This window comes from Nomascus leucogenys, chromosome 24 (assembly GCF_006542625.1).
Source record: "Nomascus leucogenys isolate Asia chromosome 24, Asia_NLE_v1, whole genome shotgun sequence".
In the NCBI taxonomy this organism is placed as follows: domain Eukaryota; kingdom Metazoa; phylum Chordata; class Mammalia; order Primates; family Hylobatidae; genus Nomascus; species Nomascus leucogenys.
In genome coordinates this window covers 27692891-27703797 of record NC_044404.1, presented here as the reverse complement: position 1 = coordinate 27703797, position 10907 = coordinate 27692891, and positions in this window count along the sequence as shown.

Sequence of the window (10907 nt, the reverse complement as noted above, 5' to 3'; positions counted from 1 at the left end):
AACCCCGTCTCTACTAAAAATACAAAAAAAATTAGACAGGCGTGGTGGCGGGCACCTGTAGTCCCAGCTACTCGGGAGGCTGAGGCAGGAGAATGGCGTGAACCCAGGAGGCAAAGCTTGCAGTGAGCCAAGATCGTGCCACTGCACTCCAGTCTGGGCAACAGAGCGAGACTCTGTCTAAAAAAAAAAAAAAAAAAAAAAAAAGATTAAGGGCACATTTCTCAAGGTCTCCTGAGGACTGTGTCATGATTTTTTTTTAAACTATTAAGATGGCAATTTTTTTTTTTTTTTTGAGACAGTCTTGCTCTGTCACCCAGGCTGGAGTGCAGTGATGTGATCTCGGCTCACTGCTACCTCTGCCTCCCGGGTTCAAGCCATCCTCCTGCCTCAGCCACCCAAGTGGCTGGGATTACAGGTGCCCGCCACTATGCCCAGCTACTTTTTGTATTTTTAGTAGAGACCGGGTCTTGCCATGTTGGCCGGGCTGGTCTTGAATTCCTAACCTCAGGTGATCTGCCTGCCTCGGCCTCCCAAAGTGCTGGGATTACAGGCGTGAGCCACTGCGCCCAGCCAAGATGGTAAATTTTATGTTACTATGTTACGTGTATTTTACCACATTTTTTTTTTAAAAGACTGCTTCTAACCCTAAACCCAAAGTGTAGCATTGTTTATTCTTCAGCAGTGGTCTGGCTGGTATTGAGTTCCTGGTTGAAACAATGTTCCCCGCAAATTTGGAAGCATTGGTTCCACGGTTTTGCAGTCTTTTTTTTTTTTTTTTTTTTGAGATGGAGTCTTGCTCTGTCACCCAGGCTGGAGTGCAGTGGCACGATCTCGGCTCACTGCAACCTCTGCCTCCCAGGTTCAAGCGATTCTCCTGTCTCAGCCTCCCAAGTAGCTGGGACTACAGGCATGCACCACCACACCCAGCTAATTTTTGTATTTTTAGTAGAGACAGGGTTTCACCATGTTGGCCAGGCTGGTCTCGAACTCCTGACCTCAGGTGATCCGCCTGCCTCAGCCTCCGAAAATGCTGAGATTACAGGTATGAGCCACCACGCCCGGCCCAGAGTTGAATCTTCACACATGTAGAGGCAATGGAAAGGCCTGGGACTCTGGGAAGGGGAGCTGTAACTGGCTGGCTCATTAAGTTCACAGCAACCCTGAAATGCAGGTTTATCTGGTTCTTTCCATTTTATATATAGGAAAACTGCACCTGGAGAGGTTAAACTGTGTGCCCAAAGTCCCCCAGCCAGGAAAAGACTGAACCAGGGGTTAGTCAGGGTGGAACCCCACACCCACAGGGCCCCTCAGAACGAGAAGGTCTGGGGAAGTTCCCTTTCTCACGGGGCCTCTGGAGCCCTCCCCATGCGAACTCCCCTGCTTGTATCTCCTTGCTGCTCTTACTTGCCCGAAGGGTTTGAGAATTTTGTTGAAACATGACTTCAGTTTGGTGGCCCCACTGTGTCACTGGGTTCAAGGTTGAGACCATGTGGGTAGCACAGATGAAGGGACAGCCTCTGGGCTTTGGTTGCTCCTTCTAGCTGGGAGGAAGAGGAGGGTGTCTTAGTCTGTTTCCTGTTGCTGTAATAGAATGCTGCTGACTGGATAATTTACAAAGAAAATAAATTTATTTCTGGCCAGGCATGGTGGTTCATGCCTATAATCCCAGCAGTTTAAGAGGCCAAGGCGGGCGGATCACCTGAGGTCAGGGGTTCAAGACCAGCCTGGCCAACATGGTGAAACCCCGTCTCTACCAAAAATACAAAAATTAGCTGGGTGTGGTGGCTTATGCCTGTAATCCCAGCTACGCAGAAGGCTGAGGCAAGAGAATCACTTGAACCCGGGAGGCAGAGGTTGCAGTGAGCTGAGATTGTGCCACTGCACTCCAGTCTGGACAACAAGAATGAAACTCCGTCTCAAAAAAAAAAAAAAAATTATTTCTTACAGTTTTGGAGGCTGGGAAGTCCAAGGCTGAGGGGCTGCATCTGGTGAGGACCTTCTTGCTGCATCATAACATGGCAGAGGGCATCACATGGTGAGAGGGAAGAGCATGTCAACTCAGATGTCTCTTCCTCTTCTTGTAAAGCCACCAGAGCAACCATGGGGGCCCCACCCCGATGACCTGATCTAATCCTAAATACCTCCCGAAGGCTCCACTTCCAAATGCCATCAACATAAGAATTTGGGGATTAAGTTTCCAACACCTGAAATTTGGAGGACACATTCAAACCACAGCAGTGGGTAATAATACCTGCCTACCTAATGGGGCAGGATCCAAGGACCTGGAGAGGAAAGGAAGAAGGAGCTTCTTAATGCATTTCAGTTCAACTCTGTCCATACTGCTGGCCTGCCTGTTTAGGGCACACTGTGGGGTTGCCAGGAAACAGTGGTGAGTGTCCTCCCAGCACTCACACAGGGAGGACACAGCATGTGAGGATTGCTGAAGCAGATCTTTCTACAGCTTGAGGACTAGGGAAGCGTGCCCAGAGGAAGTCATGGGTGAGCCAAGGGTGAGTGGGAGACAGAGCGGGAGGGCAGAACAGAGCAGAGCATACTGGGGAACTGCAAGAGATTTCGAGTAGGAGGCAGAGAGCAGCCAGGCATGCAGGACCCCAGAGGCCTCAGTAAGGAGTCTGGTCTTTGGGGATGAGTTCTTGATTGATTCAAATGAGTGATGTGGTGTGAACTGCATTTTAGCAAGACTCTGCTGAGGTGTGAAGATGGCTTGGCAGGGCAGGGAGGGGCAGTTAGGAGGCTGGTGAGGTTGCTCAGAGGGGAGGATGGAAACCCAGCCCGGAAGGCTGAGGAGAGAGGCAGGTAGGAGGCAGAATGGAGTGAGGCGCGAAGCCCGTGGGGTCTAGGTGAAGGGGCTTATCTCTCCTGTCTGGGCAAGGTGCTTCTCGCTCTGCTCAGGGTCCAAGATGGGGGTTGTTGAGGGGCCACGTGTGGGGAAAGGAGCCCAGGCTGTGCTGGCCTTGCTTGCAGCCCTACTGGGACCATGTGAACTGCGACATGGCTCAGTCCTAGTCCTGAGCCTTCCCAGAATAACTAGGGCCTGAGTCCCAGGTCCAGGCTGTCATCTGCTCCAGGTGGGTGCTGGGTTCCAGAGGGGCTACTGCTGCAGCCATCTGTGCGGGGGGCCTCCTCCCTGCTTTCTAAAGAAGCCTGGAGCAGTGAGCTTAGAGGTCTCTGTTCCAGGGAGTGATTCCAGCCACTGGGGGCTGCAGGGGCCAGTGGAGACCTAGAGACCGCCCAGAGGACAGAGAGAGGAGGAGAGGTGGGGAGGGGGCCACCCTCTGCCCTTCCCTGAAACCCTGCCACATGAGCCCCCTCTTCTTACAGTTTTGTAAGTAGAAGTCCTCAGAATCATCCTCCCCGACGTGGGGGATGTGGCCTCACTCTGTCCCGCTTCCAAGCCTGTGTCCAGGCCAGCCTTGAGCTCCAGGTGTGCACACATCTGCCTTGATTTCCATGGCATAAAGGGCCTCAATCTCAGCACCTTCCCCATAACCTGCCCCTCTCCTGTGTTCCCCTCCACAGTGAATGACACCTCTAAACCCTGGATGCCCAGCCAGAGTCCCCAGAGGCACCCTGGGTCTTCTTCCTTCTCCCTAGACTCTCCAGCGTGGTCCAGGCCACATCATCTTGCCCTGAGACCATCTCACTGCTAGTCTTCCCACCTCCGGCCTCACCTCCCCAGGACTGTCCCCTCCCTCCCATCTGCTCTTCCTTAAAAAAAAAATTTCATCCTCACATTGTGGTGACACTAAATATGATTTGCACAATTCTTCCACAAATATCAAATTAATATGATCTTCCTCTCTCATCTCCTTGAACGACATATTGGAAATTACAATTATTATTAAAACAAAATATATATATATTTATTTATTTGTATATTTTTATTTATTTATTTAGAGACTGGGTTATTAGACCGATTAATTTTTGTATTTTTGGTAGAGATGGGTTTTGCCAGGTTGCCCAGGCTGGTCTCGAACTCCTGGATTCAAGCGATCCTCCTGCCTCGACCTCCCAAAGTGCTGGGATACAGGTGTGAGCCACCATGTCCGGCCCCTCTGCTCTTTCTAAATGCAGGTCTGACATGTCACCTCCTGCTTCAACACTTCCAGGACTCCCTATGGCCCTCAGGTGAAGTCTGGGCTCCTGATGACGTGGTCCTTCGTGTCCTGACCTCTGACAACATTCCAGCCTCATCTCTTGCCTTCCTTTTCCAGAACATTCTCTCCGGCCACATCAAAGCACTTGCATTTCCTCAATCCTGAAACACCTCCTCGCTTCCCCAGCCTTTTGCACATGGCTGGAATACTCCTCCCACTCTTTCTTATTTATTTTTTGTATTTTTAGTAGAGGCGGGGTTTCACCATGTTGGCCAGGCTGGTCTTGAACTTCTGACCTCAAGTGATCCACCCACCTCGGCCTCCCAAAGTGCTGGGATACAGGTGTGAGCCACTGCGCCTGGCCTCTCCTCCCCACTCTTGTGCCTGGATAACCTTTATTTATCCCTCAGATCCCAGCCCTGATAGCGCTTTTCCAACGAAGCCTTCTGGTGGCCAGGCTGGTTAGGTGCTTCCTCGGTTTGCTCCTGTCCCAACATTGATTCATTCATTCGACAAATTTTTATGGCGTGCCAGCGATGTGCTAGGCTGTTCCAGCCATTTTGAATACACTGGGAATCAAAACAGACAACAGCCCCTGCCCCTAGTGGAGCTTACACTCAAGTGAGGGGAGGGGAAAGGCAGACCATAAACCATATGCAGCCAATAAGTAAATGATATCACCACAGGATGGTGTGTGGTAGAGGGGATGGTGCTGTGGGAACAGTGGAGCAAGTGGGAGGTCGGGGATAAGGGGTTGGGAGTGAGGAGGGTTGGCCTCATTGAGATGGTGGCCTTGGGGCCAAGATGTTGTCAATGCCCTCCAGCCACACACTCCTAGGAACACGGGCATCTGAGTAAGTTGGGTTGGTGACTATGTGCTATCATAGGGGTAGCACATGCCATGGGAAACTGTGGGGCAACTCAGTAAGCTGTGTTAGGAAGGACTTACAGGATTTGGGTTAGATGACTTTTGAGTGCTTAAGAAAGCAGGGCTTCAGGCCGGGCATGGTGGCTCACGCCTGTAATCCCAGCACTTTGGGAGGTTGAGGAGGGTGGATCACTTGAGGTCAGAAGTTCAAGACCAGCCTGACCAACATGGTAAAACACTGTCTCTAATAAAAATACAAAAAGTAGCTAGGCATGGGGGTGCGTGCCTGTAATCCCAGCTACTCTAGAGGCTGAGGCAGGAGAACTACTGGAACCTGAGAGGTGGAGGTTGCAGTGAGCTGAGATCATGCCACTGCACTTCAGCCTGGGTGACAGTGAGACTCCATCTCAAAGAAAGAAAAAAGAGGCCGGGCACGGTGGCTCACGCCTGTAATCCCAGCACTTTGGGAGGCCGAGGTGGGCGGATCACGAGGTCAGGAGATCGAGACCATCCTGGCTAACACAGTGAAACCCCGTCTCTACTAAAAATACAAAAAAAATTAGCCGGGCGTGGTGGCGGGCGCCTGTAGTCCCAGCTACTTGGGAGGCTGAGGCAGGAGAATGGCTTGAACCCGGGAGGCGGAGCTTGCGGTGAGCCGAGATTGCGCCACTGCACTCCAGCCTGGGCGACAGAGCGAGACTCCGTCTCAGAAAAAAAAAAAAAAAAGAAAGAAAAAAGAAAGCAGGGCTTCACTCTGGATTGGATGCTGTGCAGAAGCAAGGGTATTTCTATGGCCGCGGACATTACTACATTTTATCTAGAGGGAGGCAAGACTAGACCAAAGCTAGAGCTGTGATCAGTAAGAAGCAACAGCTTCTCCTATGAGCCAGGACGGGGGGATTGTATTCATTTCTGGGTCTACTGTAACAAATGACTACAAACTTGGCAGCTTAAAGCAACATAAATGTATCCTCTCACAGTTCTGGGGGCCAGAAATCAAGGTGCTGCAGGGTCGGTTCCTTCTGAAAGCTCTGAGGCAATCCTTGTGCTCCTTGGCTTGTAGACAGATCATTCTAACCTCCGCATCTTCCCATGGCCTTTCCCTCTGTGTCTCCATCTTCTCCTTTTCTGTTTCTTTTTTTTTTTTTCTGAGATGGAGTCTTCCCTGTCGCCCAGGCTGGAGTGCAATGATGTGATCTTGGCTCACTGCAACCTCTGCCTCCTCGGTTCAAGCGATTCTCTTGCGTCAGCCTCCCAAGTAGCTGGGATTACAGGCGCACACTATCGTGCCCGGCTAATTGTTTTGTATCTTTAGTAGAGACAGGGTTTCAGCATGTTGGCCAGGCTGGTCTCAAACCCCTGACCTCGTGATCCACCCGCCTTGGCCTCCCAAAGTGCTGGGATTACAGGCGTGAGCCACCACTCCCGGCCTCCTTTTCTGTCTCCTATTAGGTCATTCCTGGATTAGGGCCCATCCTAATGCAGGATGATCTCATCTGAAGATCCTTACCTTAATTACACTTGCGAAGATCCTACTTCAACTGTGACATTCTGAGGTCCTGGATGAATGTTTTAGGGCCTACAAGTCACCCACTGCAGGGATGATTGGTCCTTTTTGTGGCTTGGACAACGTTCATGTTTTATTTGTGCTCAGACATGATTGCGGAGTGGTCCTGTTTGTGTCGTGATCCATCGTGGTTGCAGGTGGTTTGTCTGTTGCTGATGTCCTGTGAAGGCGTTTAGGTTCAGCTGGAGAATACCGAAGCCCCGCTGGGCTCCAGGCGGGCTCCAGGAGGTCAGGGCCTGCTTTTCTCTTTCTCAATGTAGGGACGGGGAGTGAGGGAGACCTGCTGATGCCTGGGAGAGAGGCCCAGCCACAGAGGCAGGGCGGGCATGTGCCCTGAGGGTGGAAGGAGCAGCCAGAAGCCCATGGGCTATAGGGAAGCGAGCAAGGGGAAGCAGAGAGGTGATGGGAGGGTGAGGGCGTGCAGGGCAGGGTGAGGCTGGCTCTCACTCAAGAGGGAAATGAGGGGCCACAGAGAAGCAAACATGACCAGCTGTGGAGGGAGCGAGTGTTGGGGAAAGAGCCTGTCTGGAGTAGGTTCAACAGCAAATGGAGGAGAGGAACTAGGGACAGAAAGTGGAGCAGAGAAATGGGAGGGCGGCTGGGGCAGCTGGCGGGGAGTGGAATCAAGAGGGTTTGCTTAATTTTCCATGAAGGAGAGGACACTAATGGTGAGCCTGGATGCTGCTGCCAGTGACCCAAAGGAGAAGAAGGACTGCCGCCAGCAGGATGGGGCACAGTGGGAGCAGGCGCCCTGATGGGGCAGGCTGGGAGCCGTGGCGAGGGGCTCAGGGGTGCACTTCCTGCTGGTAACCCTGCCCCTGGCTATGGGCGCCAGCCTCTATGGGGAGCTGCCCAGGCCCAACCTGGCACAGCTGTGGAGACTCAGTAGTACTTGAAGCCCCACATACCACAAAGGGGACAGAGATAGAGACCAGAGGGGACAGGAACTCAAGAAGGAAAAAAACTCAGAAAGGGAACAAAATCCAGAGCCTGTCACAGATGTGGAAAGAGCAGGGGAGGGGCCTGGGCTGGGGACTCCCCTGCACTGTCCCTGCTCCAAAACCTCAGGGCTGGGCTAGAACCCCCACTGCATGGCTTGCCAGGGCTGTGACATGGGTCTGTGTACCCTGAGCCTCAAGTTCCCCATCTGTAAAATGGGGACACTGCCAACCTCCTCTCAGGGCTGTGCCCGGGGGAATGAAAGAGGTAACTCGCATAAAGTGCCCGGCAGTGAGCCAGATTATCTTCCCTCTCTGTCTCCTCTCCTGCCCCACAGCCCTGCAGGTCTTTCAAAAGCGGGCACAGGGCCCAGCCTGCTGGCGGAGGCTGGAACTGCACCCGTGCACCCGTGCCCCTATTAAAGGGGGAAGCTTCAGCATCCAATTCCCTCCAGGGAACAGGCAATGGTTTTATTCCCTCGCCACAGAGAACATCCAAACTCCACAGGCATTCAAGGACCTTCCCTCCACCCCGGCACATGCCAGACTTTAGTCCACTCTGCCCCATCTGTGCTCCCGCAGTAGCCCCTGCATGGAGCACCCTCCCCTCTACCACGTGGAGACATCCAATGTCATGCTCTTTGAAGCCCCCCTCCCCTCCCACAGGCAGAACTAATGGGGAACTCTCTCTTCAGTCTTTTTTTGTGTGTGTGATGGAGTCTCACAGTGTCACCCAGGCTGGAGTGCAGTGGCACGATCTCACTCAATGCAACCTCTGCCTCCTGAGTAGCTGGCATTACAGATGTGCGCCACCATGCCCGGGTAATTTTTGTGTTTTTAGTACAAATGGGAGTTTCGCCATGTTGGCCAGGCTAGTCTCGAACCCCTAACCTCAGGTGATCTGCCTGCCTTGGCCTCCCAAAGTGCTGGCATTACAGGTGTGAGCCACTGAGCCCAGCCGTCTTCAGTCTTCTTGAAACACCTGGACTTTTCTCTAGATTTGCTAAGCTGTGAGAAAGAGAGCACTAGAACACCTGCTTGTCTCCCTGCGTGGAGAGACTCATGAGAGGCCAGGGACCCCCTTATTCACCTGCTACCCCAGGGATTTTCTATCGTCTGAACCTGACCAGTCACTGCCCGTGCCTGAGACCTTCCCAAGGAAGCCTCCCCTACTCTGGGTGAGGGTGTGTGTGATGTAAGTTTCTCTGCATTTGCCAAAATATCTACCTGAGCATATATATATAATTTTTTTTTTTTTTAAAGAAAAATATCCTTCAGTGCCTTCCTGGTAATTCCCTAGCAAGGCTTACAGGGCAGGCTCTCCTCCCCGCTCCCACTCACCAGCCACCCCCATTCCATGTCCTCTTTCCACACCCCTCTCATGGTGGCCCCTCTGCTGGGAAAACCATGGTCCACATGCCTCAGGTAATAAATTCCTATTGCTATTCTCACCGGCTCCATCCTTCCACTCGAGCTGTCAAGGGTCTGGACAGCATCGTGAGTGCGTGGCTGTCTCCCTCTAGGTAAGCCTCTTGTAGTAGCTGGGGTAGCAGGGGTGGTGCACTTCCATAGGCCCAAGTCATGGACGTCCGATCCAAGCAAGTTGAATGAAGCAAGTCCTCACTGCCACAGTTTGCTCATTTGCAAAATGAAGGGTCTAGACAGAACCTCCCAGGTCTCTCTTGACTCTGAAATTCTGACCTATATTTACTAGTGAACATATTTTAGGCAAATGGTCATCAAACAGCTGATCCTGGGCCAGGATCCCCTGGGGAACGGGCTGTTCAGCCAGTAGATGTCTTTCTCCACAGGATTTACCACCTCTCCCACGCTGGGGAGGGGAACACGGGTCCACCTTCCCTCCTTAGCAGGTGGCCCATCAATGGGCACAGGATTTCGGGGAAACCAGCAGTCACTTCTCATCCAGGGTGGGCTTGTGTCCCAAGATGGGGACAGGCTGTGTCCCTCAGCAGCACTGTGCCCACATGAGCATAAGGCCACTGCCGATCCTGGTAGTGAACAGGAAGGGCTCATCCATCTGTGATTGTCATCCAGAGCTAATTAGGGTAAGAGGCAGTTGAGACCCATCTTGGGGTGCGTATCTCTGAGGGCACCTAAAGCATAATTGGAATCAGAAGTATGGCACCAGCTAAGCCAGGTTTCCACACATACATGCCTCCCCAGTTCTGCTTCCGCTTAACTGGGCCCTTAAAGTACATGAAATATCAGCTGGGGGCCGTGGCTCATGCCTGTAATCCCAGCACTTTGGGAGGCCGAGGCAGGCAGATCACCTAATGTCAGGAGTTTGAGACCAGCCTGGCCAACATGGCAAAAGCCCACCTCTACTAAAAACACAAAAATTAGCTGGGCATGGTGGCTGGTGCCTGTAGTCCCAGCTACTTGGGAGATTGAGGCAGAAGAATCGCTTGAACCCGGGAGGCGGAGGTTGCAGTGAGCCGAGATCGCACCACTGCACTTCAGCCTGGGGGACAGAGTGAGACTTTCGTCTCAAAAAAAAAAAAAAAAAAAATTCTTGCAGGTATGCATATTCTGTTGTGCCTTCTTTGAGATGCCAATCTAAGTTTCACTCTGCAACTCAGATTCTGAAAGCAAGAATGCATGGTGGCTCAGTGGCTCACGCCTGTAATCCCAGCACTTTGGGAGGCCGACGCAGGCAGATCACGAGGTCAGGAATTTAAGGCCAGCCTGGCCAATATGGTGAAACCCCATCTCTACTAAAAATACCAAAATTAGGCAGGCGTGGTGGTGCGTACCTGTAATCCCAGGTATTCAGGAGGCTGAGGCAGAAGAATTGCTTGAACCCGGGAGGCGGAGGTTGCAGTGAGCCGAGACTGTGCCACTGTGCTCCAGCCTGGGTGACAGAGCAAGACTCCATCTCAAAAAAAAGAAAAGAAAAAAAAAAAATGCATGGCATAAGCTTCTCATCAGGAAGAACTTTATCTCAACTACAACATACTTTAACACAGTTCCAATAAGTTGCTCAGTTTGGACATTTTTTAAAGAACTACAGAACAGGCCAGACTCAGTGGCTCACGCCTGTAATCCCAGCACTTTGGGAGGCCAAGGCAGTTGGATCACCTGAGGTCTGAAGTTCGAGACCAGCCGGGCCAACATAGTGAAACCCCGGTAGTAAAAATACAAAAATTAAAGGGTGTGCCACCTATGGACCAAGCATATCCCCACCTTAAACTCTGGATTCAGACTAGAGTTTCAGTCCTGTCTTCAGTACAGGCGGCTCATAGGGAAGTTTGTTTAGTCTGAGTCTCAGTTTTCTCATCTATAAAATGGGGATAAAAACAGAATTCCTCTTGGGGCTATGAGAATTAGATGACGTGCTGTAAATGGATACATGGTAGGTAGGTAGGCAGGTGCTCAGTGATTGTTCACTACCAACA